Below are 17,705 nucleotides of genomic sequence, written 5' to 3'. Positions count from 1 at the left end.
TACATCATTATATTACCGGAAATATCAAATTTGTCTTTAATTTCCCCATAGGAGAGAAACTTTCCACTATTACTAATCACATCATTTACAAAAACAATACCTTTATTATACCAACTTCTATAAAATACATGTTTATTATTGATATTCATATTCTTATTCATCCATAATGGACTAGCAAGAAACAATTGCCATGTAGAATTTATATCTTTATCTACAAAATATTGCCATGCTTTAAATACATCAATCCAAAATTTGATTTTGACATGTGAAATAGTGTTTGTTGTGTAACTATTTCCTAGTTTGAACAATTTCTCTTTATCTATATCTGTAAATAAAATATTTAACCATTTACAGTTAGAACTAAACAATTTTCTTATCCATGTACATTTTAAAGCTATCATAAATAGATTAATATTTATCATCTTTAAACCACCATTCTTATAATCCATGTGTAACACTTCTTTTTTTACTCTATGAACTGGTGAGTTCCACAAAAAACAATAAATAGCATCATTAATTTTCTTAATCATCTCAGCATTTGGGTTTGGTAATGTTAAAAAGAGATGATTTAGTATAGGAAGAATAAGAGTTTTAACCACCGATATTTTTCCAATTACTGTTAAGTTTCTTTTAGACCATGTATTAATCAAAGTTTTTATCTGAGGAAACCTATCAGTATAATTTAAGTTTAAAATTTTTTCAAGATCAATATCGAAGTTTACCCCTAACAGCCTAAAAGAAGTTGACCCCAATGATAAATTTCTGTTCTGGCATAACATTTCTCTACTGTATTTTTTACTTCCAATCCATACCACTTGAGTTTTTGTAAAATTTATCCTTAGTCCAGAAAGTTTTGCATACCAATCAAGCTCTAATAAAGCTTCTTCCATAGATTCGTCACTTCCATCCAAAATCAGTGAAGTTTCATCTGCAAACTGAGATAGTTTATGTTCAACTTGAGAAATTTCTATACCCTGTATTTTCGTATTACCTCTAACCTTTATTGCCAAAATCTCTGCACATAATAGGAAAAGGTACGGTGATAGTGTGTCCCCCTGTCTACAGCCTCGTCCAATACCAAAGAACTCTGATAAATTTCCACCCTGAATGACTGCAGAGCTAATATTATTGTAAAATACTTTTATCCAATTGATTATGGAATTCCCAAAATTGAAAAAAGTCAGAACTGCTAAAAGAAAATCCCAGGATACTGTATCAAAAGCTTTTTCAAAGTCTATCAACAGTAATAAACCAGGGATATCTTTTTCTTCAGTACACTGCAAAATGTCATATATTAGTCGGATATTATCTCCCATATAACGCCCACTTATGAAACCAGTTTGATCTAAATTAATAAGTTTATCTAAAACTTTTTTAAATCTATTTGCGATCACCCCTGACCCAATTTTATAAACTGTATTTAATAGTGAAATGGGGCGCCAGTTCTTCAGAAAATGCCGTGGCTTATTATCCTTTGGCAAACATGTGATAATGCCTTGTTTTTGAGTGACTGATAATGATCCAATGTGCAATCCATAATTTAGAGATTCTACAATAAAATATTTTAAATCTTTCCAAAAAAATTTGAAAAACTCAGTCGAAAAACCGTCAGATCCAGGAGATTTATTATTATTCATTTTTTGTAATGTTAAACCTGCCTCAGCTATAGTTATCTCCCCTTCTAAATAATTTTTTGCATCCTCTGTCAATTTTTCAATATTTAAATTTTTTAAATCATTTTCTAACTGTTCAATTTTACAGCCATTTAAACTACAATCCCTATTTTTATATAATGTTTCATAAAATACTTTTGTTTCTTTTAAAATATCATATTGCTTTGTTATAATCCTTCCATTTTCTGTTTCAACTTTTGGTATAATTTTACTGGTAAAATTTTTTGACTCAAGACCACAAAAATTTTTAGTTGGCTTTTCCACTTCTTCAATCCATTTGACCCTTGAACGTATTAATTTACCCTTCATCTTTTCTTTCCTTATATCCTCCAGTTCTTGTTTTTTATCTTTTAATTGATTTATTAATTCTTCCTTAAAATTTGCTTCTAATGAATCAATTTCCCTTTGTAAATTAAGAACCTTTTTATCCTTTTCTTTTTTCTTAAAACTTGCGTACGAAATAGGCTTTCCCATGATTTCCATCAATAAAGTCTCAAGAAATAATTGTTTGTTTATAGTAAGTTGTAAATTTTCATCATAAATTTCATCAATATGTTCCAAATCATAAACATGTGCACAATATTGTTTCTTGACATCAATTATTTTTCTTTTACAATATTTACATATTCTTGATCATATAATAAGGAATTATTGAATTTCCACAGTCCTTTACCTCTTATAAATGGGTTGAAGCGATAGCTAGGTTCAATTTTACAATTTAATAAATTTGTTAACATGTTATCTGTAAAAAGAAAAAAATCCAACCTAGCTTGTGTAAGGGGCTTCTTTTTTCTCCATGTGTATCTACGTGAGTCTGGAAAAAGTTCCCTAAAAGGATCTATAAGGCTCCATTGATCTATGATTTCTAAAACTTTATCTCTAGCATTAGGGTTATTAATATGTAGATAGTTACAATAGTCTATATGGGGATACAAAACAAGATTAAAATCACCACATATTATAAAGTTTTCATTTCCAAAATCTTCTATAATACACATAATAAGATGGTAAAAATTAGGATTATCTGAATTAGGACCATACAATGATAGAAGTGTTACTCTCTCCTTGTCTATAACAATATCTAATGCTAGATAATTACCATTTACATCTTTCTTCTCTTTTAATACCTTAAATTCAAAATTATTATTAAACAATACAGCAACTCCTCTAAAGTTTGTTGAGAAAGATGAAAAATAACACTCATAGCCCCACATGGTCGTGATAATCATTTCACTTTCATTTTTGAAATGTGTATCTTGAATACAATAGATGTTGCGTTTTTTAGACTTCAGAAAATTAAATACATCTCTTCTCTTTTCAATGTCACCTAGACCTTGACAGTTAACTGATAATATCTTCAAAGAACCCATTCAATTATGAGTATAATTTTGTGTGACGTCCAAAAAGAAAACAATAAAATAAAAGCAATATTCATCAGATGGGTTATTTGTACTGAGAAAGTATCTTGTTTTAACCAAAAAATCAAAAAAGGCAAAAAAATAATTTGAAAAAGTGATGAAACTATTAGATAAAAAATGATAAACAGTATCAAGACAACAAGCATTCTTACTGTTTTCTGCATACGATGTAATGATGCAGTTTCAATTTTTGCAATATTTTTCTCTGTTTAGTTAAATATTCACTCAACTATCTTAATAAATCTTATTTTGTTTGAAACAGCATATAGTCAGATCAGAACAATTTCAAAATAATATACAAGCTTTAAGTAATAATTGTTTTTTTTTTTAAAGTAATTAGAATTATCTCCCTTTTTTCAGTATTGAGTAATCTAAATCTACAAAGTACATGTATATTTCTTAACCTCCAAAAAGTCAGAGTGGATTTTACAAAAGACCTTGTCAAAACAGCTGACCTTGAGAATATGGTTACTGGTATTGTGAAAAAAACTTTTTAGTAAATTTGAATCCACTTTAGATAAAAAGATGAATGAAAGATTGAATAAAATCCAAACAGAAATGCAAGAAAAGGTGGAGGCCTTGTCCATTGAAAATGAACATTTGAGAAGGAAGATAGACCAAAATGAAGCCAAAACATTATCGATTAGAAAAGAACTGTCTGAAACAACAGAAATTGCTAAAGTAACAAATATAAGCAGTAACTATAACGAACAATACTCCAGAAAGAATAACAAAAAGGTATATAATTTTCCATGGAAAGAACAGCAAGATCTCCGTCAAGAGTTTATACAAATGGTAAAGTCGGACTTAAACATAACACTGCATGACCGAGATATTGTAGCCATTCATCGTTTACCTGCACAGCGAGAACCAAGACCATTAATCGTAAGATGATTTAATACTGACGTAAAGAGGAGTATAATGAGAAAACGAAAAGAACTAAGAAATAAAGTAAAATTTGTAGATGATGTTACCACCAGAAATATGGCCCTTATAAAAAGACTAGAGGATAGTGGAAGGTTTGATCAGGTGTGGTATTTCAACTGTGGCATTTATGGCAGAACTGATAATGGTCTCCAAATGAAGTATGGGTTGTATGATGACATCAACAAAAGACTGAGAGAAGGGAAGTAGGGATGATAATAATAAGTTTAAGGTATGAAAGGTTCTGGACTAAAATTCAAAATAATTCAAATTTCGATGATTTTTCTATGAATAAATAGCCGATTTACTCTAGAACAGCATTAACCTACCTGCGCGTACATATTTTCTGTATACATGTAACGGTAAATATATATGACAATTAGCTATAAGTGTAAGATAAAGTAGGATAATTCCATTAATTTTGTCATTCGTCACACAAATCTGTCTTATTCATTGGCCTGACATATAAAAGCAACGTTTCCTTACTTGTATTAATTCATTTTTATATCTGATTGAAGTAAATTAATTCGTTGTTGACAATGTACAATGCACCGTAGTTACACATGATACACAAGATAAATCTATGTAACCATATCCGTGTTTACGTCTATATTTGGGGATCATATTGCACATTTAAACTTGTCGTTTCTCATTACGAAAGAGATATTGTGAAATTTGCACGACATAACAAGCTATTCGCATATTTTGCATAGCTCATACTTTTTTGTTAGCATAACTAGAGTTGAAGTCTCTGCCAGAAAAAAAACCCACAATGATTCAAAAGTCTTTTAACACTATACAAACAATGTAAGAGCTATCTCGAAAACAGTAAGGAAGGGTAAGCATATACTGTTCGAAATGTTAACAGGACACTGAATTATCAATCATCAATATTCAAATTTTAGTACTTTGTCTATCATAGTTACATAACGACATCACTCATATTGTTTATTTGATAATATTTCTCTCTTAGCTACCATTTTCGGCCGTGTATAGTAGGCAGTTATGTATAATTACGGTACCAGTTACAAATGTAGTTTTCCACGGAGTAAATAACTTCATTTTGAGATTCTGTCATTTATATTTAGATATGAGCAAAGCTTAACCCCAAAAAGTTACTATAACATGTAGTTACATCAATGCAACGTTTTTTTTTTTTTTGATAAAACGGTTACTCATATCTATTTTGACCGGAGCACATCTTGTAAAGTTGACATCTTATGTAATACATGTTAGTTTCAGCATGTCTGTGACGTCATAGCGATCGTTTAAGGGATTTTTCTGATCTGAAGTGTCGAGATCATTCCAGTTTGTTCCTTTGTCAATAAAATTAAGATTATGTTGAAAGGCTCGAATAATTCCACTGGTTTTAATATGCCTTTATGATTCCAAAATAATTGTTTTTATTATACCTTAACCTTTAATATTGGTTTCGATTTAGACAAATACACATGTTGCTTTATTGTGTTGCCTTATCATCAATTACTTGCATTACTGCGTAACAATACAATATTTCATTATTGAAACAAAGACTGCTGTCCTTTGTAGAGCTAATATAGTTTTCTCTAAATGTTGTTTTCATGGTTTCATGTAAGTTACTCAGCATTAAGGGTTATGTTGTTAAATGTAAGGACAACTTTTGTCTTTTGGCCAAGGTCTTTCTGATTTTAATCGTCATTTATATTTTGATTTTCCTCACTTTATCAAAAACATTTTTTTTTCATTGGTACAAATTTAAATTAGCAAAATGTTCCGCTCGAAAACATGTTGTTTTTGCCTGTACGTCAATCATTTATCAGAATAATATATTTTTTACAAATTGCATATGTGTAATGTGCACAGCATGGTACATCAACATTAGATGATGTATTTTGTTATAAATGTGGTTTACTCTTGACCATATTTATAATTCGTAAGTTCAAGACGTTTTATTAAGGTCTGTTACTTACGTAAACCTGGTAAAGAAAATATGAGGATAGCTTGGATTTTGATACTATGCGCAATTCATTTTGTACATGTAAGTTGTTTTTGTACTGATATAATTATTGCAATAAAAGGTACTTACTTTTATTCTTAATTTGAATTAATAAACCGTTTTTTTTATACTGAAACAGAATAATTGTTTTCCTGATACCTTTCCAAAATATATGAGCAACTTACTGGTAAAACCCATACAAATCAGAATGTTCTCTTCGATTACCGTATATCAATTAAAACATGTCATCTTGAATTTATAACAGATTTTTCAGATTTGATTTTTTTCCCTCTCAATTATGAATCTTGGGATTTGTATCTAAGCTGCACCTTGGTAAGCGCAAACACAACCGTCAAGCTTTGACTCGAAGAAAGACCGCCAATACTGGTTCAAAGTAAAATAATACTGTTAAAGATTTTTTTCATGTGCGGTTAAACATATCGTGATAAAACTTGCTTTCTTATTTTTTAATTTTTTCAACGTATGACGTTTCCATTGGCTATTCGCTAGGTCATTGGTAACTTTCTAAGGTAAAGACGATGTATATGTCGTTCGTAAAACGGACATATGTATATTATTTCTTCCATAACATACAAAACAATCACACTTTTCACCTCAAAATCTTCATTTTGTCAAATTTTTATTGCATTCTGAAGCCTACAAAAGGTTTTAAAATGTCTGATGTTAAAGTTTGACATGGGAAGAAGACATACATGACGTCACACTAGTATGTGCAAAATACTAGATGAACGATTCGCGGAATCTTTAACTCAACACAATGAAAGTGTTGACAATAAAAGAAAAAGGTTTAACAAGGCTCGTTTATAATTGTATTGAAATTAAATCATTCAAGTTGATATATATAGATTATAACATGGCATTTTTCATATCAGACCCCTTATCAGCCCTAGGTCATGATATCAGCCCGAGAGCCGAAAGGCTCGAGCGATGGTTTTTGACCATGGGCTGAAAAGGGGTCTGACATGAAAAGTTACATGTCATGTTATTTTTATCATATACTTCAGCAGAAGACATACAAACAAAAACTATTTTCAAAACTTTGAAAAAATGCATTTGTTGTAATATTTTTTTATATTTTTTAATTATACATTTTCATGATTCCTAGTATTTTTTTATTTCCAACTTTGTTATGTTTTCACAAAATAGTACTCTTGAGGTGTATTTTTTTCGGAATTTGCAGAATGACATCGAAATATCAGTGATAATAACCGGCAGCAGTTGATATAAAACGGAAGCAGTTGTTATGTATCGGGAGCAGTTGATAAGAAAAGTCATATCACACGGCTTAAATTCTTCCGAGACTGAACTGCCTTTTTGTCTACACGTTTCGTTTATTGCCACAGTTTATCATGCATGATTTTTTTTTATTTCAGCAAACAAGATCCACAAAACGTGAGAATATATATTAAAGATAATTTTAGTTTATCTACCATTAACCAATCAATTAAGTAAAAAATGGATGTATTTAAAATGAAAGAGAGACAACATCCGTATAATATTTGGAGTCTATTTTTTTATCAAATAGATTACCAGCTTGTGATTTTCAATTTGTTTCAAAAAGCCGGGTAAGTTCAAAATGTGTCATGTGCATAAATCAATAAGCTGTGTAACACAAATATGGAGTGCAAACGATGTCAGTTTACAGCTTAACGTAGCATCAATCAGTAAGAAGATATAGGAAGATGTGGTATGAGTGCCAATGAGACAACTCTCCATCCAAGTCACAATTTTTAAAAGTAAACCATTTAGAGCCTGGCAAAAACGATTGCGTTTGAGATTCCTAAATATGCAAAAATGAACGACAAAAATTGGATTCATACATGTTTTATCATTATAAGTAAGGCCATTTTTAAGATCTGTCTCACTTAACATTATACAATTTATCACCCTTCTAAATTTCGACAGAATAGTCTCCCCTTTCAACGGAGAGTTGAATGATGTTTGTTTAGTTCGTGTTGATTTTTTCATATTATCTGGATTTGATGCGTAGTTTAATTTGTAGGCGATTTTCAGAAACAACATGCACTGATGTGTTCAATAGATTTTGTATTTGTGATGTTATTTCAATACCGTCATGTGAAGGTAGAATACCTACCGATAACAGTTTAACATGTAAATATGAGTTATATCAAATTGATTTATATCGGCTGTATATAAGATCATTGTAAACAACCGCGGAAAATAGAAAAAAAGATAATTTTTATATTACTGTGACTAACACTTGTAACAACAATGCCAAAAATATAAAGATTGCAATGATTAGTTGCTGCTAAAGTGAATCTAGACTTCAAATACATTTTCTATTCTAGCCTGTCCTATAGTTGCATGCAAGTGTCCATATGGAGTTTATTATGTTATCATAAATGGCTGTAAGATGTGTCGATGCAATGCAAGTAAGTTGAAATCTCTATGCATGTTATTGGACAACAAAAATTGAAAAAAAATGTTTTTTTTCCATTCTTCAGAATCACAATATTACCAAGTTAAAAAAAAAATTTGAACAAGAAGGGGTTTTGGAGGATATCAATTTGAAATAGCAACATTTGCGTACATGGTTATTCGATAATCATATTCAGTTGCCGAATCTCTTATTCATTGCAAGAAAAAAAAAAACAACCAAAATTAAATGTTATCACCCTTGTGTTGTCCAAACGCTAAAAGATAGAACGATCGATTTTCGACAGGTTCATAGAGCCTTTACTTGAGATAAGGGCCTTGTCATTCAAAAATTTACAATGCATTTGCTTTTTTAGCCCCAAAACATGGTTTCTCATCATAATTCTTTTCAAGTTAAAAACCTTAAGAACATCTAGGTCAATTTTGTTCACGTCAAAAATCATGGCATGAATATTAGAACACACTGTATAACAACTTGAAACAAAATAAAAGGCTGATTAGTGATAGAAAATTCCACAATAATTGATTCAATGACAGATATTAAATCATTTAAATAGTAAGTTAGATTCACAAAATACAGCCATCTTGGAATTTACATCAGCAGTACACAATCGATTAAGTTGTTTGGTTATCACTTCAAATTTTGAAACAGATTTGAAATTAACGTGAAAGACTGCTTACAGTCCTTGGATGGTGTAAACTTCCCACTCACACCATACACCATTACACCATTCACCATACACCATTACACCATACACCTTGTGCCATTACACCATACACGTTACACCTTTGCACCATACACCTTACACATTACACCATACACCATTCCCCATTATATCTACACGATCCGAAATTACCCATAATGCAATTAAATTTCAAAGAAAGCGTGCGACTACAAAATTATTTATTTGATTTAAAAAACGAATTTTGATCACAATATTGTAAATTAATGTATAAAATTAAAATCTCCGTGGTCATGCCTATGATGGTTATATAAACAATACAGATTAAATATATATACATGTATTTGTAAATAAAGTACGCATAAAATTTTGCTTGTAATGCAAATTTATCCGCAATCTGCCTATCTATGAATTAAAAACGATATTGGTTACAATGCTATTATTATCGGTTTTAACATGTATCGTAAATCTTATAAACTTGGTTTTCAGATAAAATCGACAAACAATGCCAAAAATGAATACTTCAGGATGACTGGTACATGTACAACATGTACAACAAAATTATTTTAAGCATCAACCAAAACTGACCATATTTGCACTTAATATTATAAAATTGAGAATGGAAATGGGGAGTGTGTCAATCTGTTAATTTATATAGGGTTAAAAAATTTGGAAATATTTTTGCCCTCCTTTTATTAAAAATATTGTCTCGCTACAAAATTTCAGTAATTTTGATACCTCAGGCTGACTCATATAACAAAATTATTTAACTCATCAACCAAAACTGACCATAATATTTTCACTTTATTATATAGATCTATATAGCCGCATAGTAAATCTGCAATATTTTGATGTCAGGGTGGATTCTATAATACAAATGACAGCAACATTGCAAAACAACATGTACAATGACAAAAATTTGTCCCCATCAATCTAGATTGCCAGCATGTCCTCTTTTTATTCAATATATTGTCTCGCAACAAAATTTCAGTAGTTTTGATACCTCAGGTTGACTCGTATAACAAAATTATTTTAATGCATCAACAAAAACTGACCATATTTGCACTTTATTATGTATATCTATAAAGCCACATAGTAAATCAGCAATATCTTGTTGTCAGGATGGATTATATAACACAAATGACAGCAACAGTGCAATACAATGACAACAAATATTTGTCCTGATCAATCTAGATAGCCAGCATGACCTCTTTTATTCAAAATATTGTCTCGCAAGAAAATTTCAGTAGTTTTGATACCTCAGGCTGACTCGTATAACAAAATTATTTTAAAGCATCAACCAAAACTGACCATATTTGCACTTTATCATGTAAATCTATATAGCCGCATAGTAAATCAGCAATATTTTGATGTCAGAATGGATTGTATAATACAAATGACAGCAACATTGCAACACAATGACGACAAAAAATATACCCATCAATTTAGATAGCCAGCATGCCCTCTTTTTAATTAAAATATGGTCTCGCAACAATTTTTCAGTAATTTTGATACCTAAGGCTGACTAGTATAACAAAATTATTTAAACGCATCAACAAAAACTGACCATATTTGCACTTTATTATGTATATCTATATAGCCGCATAGTAAATCAGCAATATTTTGATGTCAGGATGGATTGTATAATACAAATGACAGCAACATTGCAACACAATGACATCAAAAATTATCCCCATCAATTTAGATAGCCAGCATGTCCTCTTTTTATTCAAAATATTGTCTCGTAAGAAAATTTCAGTAGTTTTGATACCTCAGGCTGACTCGTATAACAAAATTATTTTACAGCATCAACCAAAACTGACCATATTTGCACTTTTAATATTATGTATATCTATATAGCCACATAGTAAAGCAGCTATATTTTATTGTCAGAATGGATTGTATAATACAAATGACAGCAACATTGCAACACAATGACATCAAAAATTATCCCCATCAATTTAGATTGCCAGCATGTCCTCTTTTTATTCAAAATATTGTCTCGCAACAAAATTTCAGTAATTTTGATACCTAAGGCTGACTAGTATAACAAAATTATTGAAACGCATCAACAAAAACTGACCATATTTGCACATTATTATGTATATCTATATAGCCACATAGTAAATCAGCAATATTTTGATGTCAGGATGGATTGTATAATACAAATGACAGCAACATTGCAATACAATGACAACAAAAATTTATTCCCATCAATCTAGATAGCCAGCATGTCCTCTTTTTATTCAAAATATTGTCACACAACAAAATTTCAGTAGTTTTGATACCTCAGGCTGACTCGTATAACAAAATCATTTAAACAAATCAACCAAAACTGACCATATTTGCATTTTATTATGTAAATCTATATAGCCACATAGTAAATCAGCAATATTTTGATGTCAGGATGGATTGTATAATACAAATGACAGCAACATTGCAATACTATGACAACAAAAATTTGTCCCCATCAATCTAGATAGCCAGCATGTCCTCTTTTTATTCAAAATATTGTCTCTTAAGAAAATTTCAGTAGTTTTGATACCTCAGGCTGACTTGTATAACAAAATTATTTTACAGCATCAACCAAAACTGACCATATTTGCACTTTTAATATTATGTATATCTATATAGCCACATAGTAAAGCAGCTATATTTTATTGTCAGAATGGATTGTATAATACAAATGACAGCAACATTGCAACACAATGACAACAAAAATTATCCCCATCAATTTAGATTGCCAGCATGTCCTCTTTTTATTCAAAATATTGTCTCGCAACAAAATTTCAGTAATTTTAATACCTAAGGCTGACTAGTATAACAAAATTATTTAAACGCATCAACAAAAACTGACCATATTTGCACATTATTATGTATATCTTTATAGCCACATAGTAAATCAGCAATATTTTGATGTCAGGATGGATTGTATAATACAAATGACAGCAACATTGCAATACAATGACAACAACAATTTGTTCCCATCAATTTAGATAGCCAGCATGTCCTCTTTTTATTCAAAATATTGTCTCGCAACAAAATTTCAGTAGTTTTGATACCTCAGGCTGACTCGTATAACAAAATTTTTTAAATGAATCAACAAAAACTGACCATATTTGCACTTTATTATGTAAATCTATATAGCCGCATAGTAAACAACAATATTTTGATGTCAGAATGGATTGCATTATACAAATTAAATGACAGCAACATTGCAACACAATGACAACAAAAACTTGTCCCCATCAATCTACATGTAGATAGCCAGCATGTCCTCTTTTTATTCAAAATATTGTCTCGCATGAAAATTTTAGTAGTTTTGATACCTCAGGCTGACTTGTATAACAAAATTATTTTAAAGCATCAGCCAAAACTGATCATATTAGCACTTTATTATGTCATGTATGTAAATCTATATAGCCGCATAGTAAATCAGCATATAGCCGCAAAGTAAATCAGCAATATTTTGATGTGAGGATGGATTGTATAATACAAATGACAGCAACATTGCAATACAATGACAACAAAAATTTGTCCCCATCAATCTAGATAGCCAGCATGTCCTCTTTTTATTAAAAATATTGTCTCGCAAGAAAATTTCAGTAGTTTTGATACCTCAGGCTGACTCGTATAACAAAACTATTTTAAAGTATCAAACAAAACTGACCATATTTGCACTTTATTATGTAAATCTATATAGCGGCAGCCGCATAGTAAATCAGCAATATTTTGATGTCAGGATGGATTGTATAATACAAATGACAGCAACATTGCAATACAATGATAACAAAATCTTGTCCGCTTTAATTTAGAGTGCCAGCATTTCATCTTTGTATTCGTCATATAAAACTGTCACTAAAGTCAGTATCAGTATCTGTATTTCCCACTGCCATGACTTCTGAATATGGACGGGTACATCACAGATTCCTTTTGGGCTATTGTGTGATGGGTTGGTCTGCGCATAAATTAGTCGTGCTTGCTGAGGTGTGATGATTTAAACTCAGTAGATCAGGATGGTTTGTATAATAAAACTATTCCACCTCATCATCCAACAGAGTGACTGACATGACATATTTCATTTGTACTTTATAATGAAAAGTATGAGAAGTTCTCTTTTAGGAAAAGTATACTGTTAGTATATTATGTCGGTTGGTTGATTTTGTTGGTGGCTAAATATCAAGTGGCAAATATTTCATTCCGTTTCACATAAGTATATTTTTTCGGACGTTCAATATATCATTTATAATCCGTAAAGACAAATCTAACGAAATTGACGAGATTGTTCATAATTATACAACACCTTATGTGCAATAACACTGTACAATTTTCCTTTGAACATTTTTTGGAAAACAGAATCGTAAATCCAAGGCAAACATAGGTGAATGACGATAAGATATTTATAAAGAGACTGTCAAAAGTGGGGAACGAAGCAACTTTAAAAATGATGTTGATAACCCGTGATATAAAAATACTGTTCCGATGCGTGGATAACCTTTCTATCCGCCTTCTAGTTTAAATAAAATCCTTTCTTTTATGATAACTGCATGTGATCACAAGTGTGTAATTTTAAAGCCATTGTTTAATGAAAATAAGAATATGAAAAAAAAAGATTTTTTAATATGTGTATATTAAATATATATGACATAGAGTCTAACGAGTAAAGTAATTTGCTTTACTGGGAAAAAAGAACAATAGGATTATTATTATTGTTTATGTTTACAATCCGAAAAATTAAAATAAAATGAACTTCGGTTTCAACCAATGAAATGTCGTACACCATTCATTCACACCATTCCCGATCGCACGTTACACAATCACACCATTCCTCATACACCATTACACCATTCCCCTTACACCATACACCATAGCACCATACACCTTCTACCATTGCACCATATGCCATACACCATTACACCATACACGTTATTTTGGGAAGTTTACACCACCCAAGGGCTGCCCAAACAGAAAAATAAATGAACAAATTGCTTTCAAATCGCATTCAAATCTCTTTCAAATCATGATTCTGCGATCTGTTAGTACCATTTGCTTGTGATTCATTAAACAAATTATAAACAAATCAGAATTTGCCAAATTCCCTAAAACTGATTTCTTTGTGATTTCTTTCAGTTGTATGATTTGTAAGCAATTTGTTTCTGTTTTTGCGTGATTTCTTTATGATTTGTTTACTTAGAATATTGTATGAAGTGATTTGAAAGAGATTTGTTAACTTTGTTAGCTAAAATGATGTGATTTCGTTATGATTTGTTTACTTAGAATATCATATGAAATGATTTGAAAATGATTTGTTAACTTTGTTAGCTATCATGATGTGATTCATTGATGATTTGCTACAATGAATAAAATGTTAATGCATTCAAATTTTCTTTGTTTATCTATCTCTCTGACTTCCGGTTGAGATCAAATTCAAATTTCAAATACTGTTCTATATTAACTGAACAAAGAAGGTTGCAAGATGAGGAGTTGTTCTATCAATGATGAGAGTGGTAAGGAATCTCAGTTATTTATTTATAAGTTCACACATTCAATTAATACTATTTAACATGTAAAAGGTGTGAAATTTTTAAATTCAGAAACTGTGCATTTAAGTATCTCGACTTAATTTTGTACTGTCAGGATTAATTTTCAAAATAAAAATGTGTAAAAGATGTGTAAACAGATCGAGACATGCAATTAAAGACTAGATTCCCGAGCCAGCAGACAAAATTCACTGCCAAGTTTCATGTTTTAATTTTTCATGTTTACTGGCCAGATCCCGGGCAGTAGGGGCAAAGCTACATTAGCAAATTTGGACCAAGACTTAGACTCATCAACTATATATATTCGACATGCATCCTTTTAGTACACGTGGTTGCCCAAGTTTTGTCAAATCTCATTAGAGTCAAATTCCGAAGAGAAGTAAGAGAAACCTAAACAGAGGGAACGATTCGTCCCTCATCACAACCAAAGATAGTATTCCTTTTTACAATTAGAGGAGAAGCTAAGGTAAAATGAAGACAAATGCAATTCAAAGTTTTGGGGTTGTCAGGGGCAGAACATATTTTTGATCTGGATGTAAATGGTTTAATCTGTGAATTGATGATTGATGCAAATTAATTGACGATTTGCTTGTGATTTGCTTGAGGTAGAAATATATGATTTACTTGTGATTTGTTAAAGATCTGATAACAATTTGTTTATAATTTCTTCATAATTTGAAAACAATTTCTTAGTGATTTGCTTGAGGTAGGAATATGATTTACTTCTGATTTGTTAAAGATTTGATAACAATTTCTTTACAATTTCTTTACAATTTCTTTACAATTTGAAAACAATTTGTTTGTGATTTGCTTGAAGTAGGAAAGCAATGATCTCTGATTTGTTAATGATTTCAAAACAATTTCTTGACAATTTGTTTGTGATTTGCTTATGAATTGGAAGCAATTTGTTCGTGATTTGTTGTTGTGATTTGTTAGCTCATTTGCATGTGAAATTTTATCACTTTCAAATCATAAAGAAATCATACGATTTGGTTATCATTTGTTACCATGATTTGTTCCTCAATTTTTTTTGTTTGGGTGTATTTGAATCAATTTTTTAACTAAGTCATTGAAGGGAAGATAACTCTTAAAGTAAAAAAATATACCAGAATGATAGTGAAATTTTCCTTTTTGCTTGTACAAAATGAAGCAGGAGAACAACATTAACAAGTTCCCCATTTCCATTCTAAATTTTATATTTAAGATTAAAAGTATATAATTTGTATTATTTTGCAGGACCGGCATGAATCCCCGTTTGTGCAATAGCATGTTCATTTCGACAGGTGTATAAGGATTTTAAAGGACAATTCTGTCCAACATATTTTTATATCACTAGAAGAATGAATTAAGTCTTCACTTCATTTTGATGTATAAGTGTTTTGATGTCGTAATAATTTTGGCAATTTTCATACGCTTCGCTATTTTGCAGAAAAATTGGAAACCAGAGTACAAACAAGTAATCCACATGTGCAAATATAAATAAGAAGATGTGGTACGAGTGTCAATGAGACAACTGTCAATCCAAGTCACAATGTATAAAAGGTTACCAATTATAGATAGAAGTACGACCTTCAACGCGAGACCTTGGCTCTCTCAACGAACAGCAAGCTATGTATCTTTATAAAGGGTCCAAAAATGAACGCAATGGCCCCAAAATTGCTCGTGCAATAACCAGTTCAATATGTATCATTTTCCTTTTACACGCATTATACAGTCATGTACTTTTCAGGATGTCCAGGTAATGTTAAACCGTTATCAATTACCTGTGGTGACGGTATACTGAGATGCCCTGGTAATTACGAATGTATTACACATCAAGGAAGCAAAAAAGGGATTTGCTGTCCTATTGGTAGGTATCAATCAAATCCTTAAATTTGACAGCAATTAACCAAAGTACCAAACAACCTGACATTTTTTAAGATCAATATATAATTGAGATAGCTGTATAGTTTGATAAAAATCTAAGTTGATTTGAAAAAGTTATAAAAAAAATTAAAGTGTTCTATCTGAATTTAGTCCGAACTGCACATTCTAAAATTTATGACCTAGATTAATTTAAACCTTAAACTTGACAGCAATACAACAAACCTGGGATTCAGTAAGATCAATAAATACTTTGATAGCTGTTTAGTTTTATGAAATCCAAGTTAATTTGAAATAGTTATTAAAAAATGTACTATCTAAATTCAATCCGACTGAGAAAAAAAATTTTACCTATCAAAACTGCCAAATAACCTGGAATTCTAAGTTCTAAATTTCATTGAATTAGATTGGCTGATTCAGACCAGTCAAGACTAAATTTGAAGGTCAAGACTAGGCGAGACAGGTCGACAACTGGCCGAGACCATTTCAGACTACACCAAGATCATGAAGTACTGAATAAGACTTACTAAGTAAAGTCGAGACCAAAGTCGAGTACAGTTAGGTACAGTTAAGTACTGTCGAGATAATGTCGAGACTAGTCGAGTATTATCTGTGCTCGACCTTACTGGTTTAGCACAAAATATGGTTCTTTCAGACCCTGAGCAGTTTGTAGATATTTACAATGTGGATTCCTTCACAGAATAGTTCTAATTGTGGTGACTGTGTTTACTACAAACGAATCTCGTACGGTTTATTAGAATGAGTTTTCTAAAAATATATCTGTTAATACTTACAAACATTAATCCATATTTTACATTTTAGGAAAACCTTATGAACCAAAGAGTGGTTGATGCCCTAGAGAAAAATGATTACCATTAGTGACTTGTAAATCCTGTTCATTGACCTATGCTGAAGACAACAACAAATTACGTTTTAAATTTCCAAGATTTGGAAATTAATTAAAATTTCATGAATGTTGACGTTCTCAGTTTATTCACTCCATTTTTATAGTGCTATCAGGCAAAAATCACAGATTCTTACATTGACAAATAGTACAATTATAAAAAAAAATACATTACCTTGTGTTAAATGTTAGCAGTCTCTGTTAAGATTGTGCATACGTCAAAACGTCATATAATATGTTATGATTACATATTGTTTTACAATTGACCTGTAAATTGTGAATCTGCTTATCGTCTCCTTAATCAATG

The 17,705-nt window shown here is 30.7% G+C and overlaps 1 long non-coding RNA gene across 1 annotated transcript; it reads left to right on the top strand.

The window, feature by feature from the left end:
• Positions 1–16,326: 16,326 nt before the first annotated feature.
• On the top strand, positions 16,327–17,472 carry LOC127717281 (uncharacterized). The gene is made up of 2 exons (XR_007989165.1): positions 16,327–16,480; positions 17,317–17,472. It is a non-coding gene; the product is annotated as an uncharacterized LOC127717281 (long non-coding RNA).
• The last annotated feature ends 233 nt before the right edge of the window (positions 17,473–17,705 follow it).

The sequence above is a fragment of the Mytilus californianus genome, unplaced genomic scaffold, assembly GCF_021869535.1.
Source record: "Mytilus californianus isolate M0D057914Y unplaced genomic scaffold, xbMytCali1.0.p SCAF_98, whole genome shotgun sequence".
Classification (NCBI taxonomy): domain Eukaryota; kingdom Metazoa; phylum Mollusca; class Bivalvia; order Mytilida; family Mytilidae; genus Mytilus; species Mytilus californianus.
This window is presented reverse-complemented; position numbering and strand designations above follow the sequence as displayed.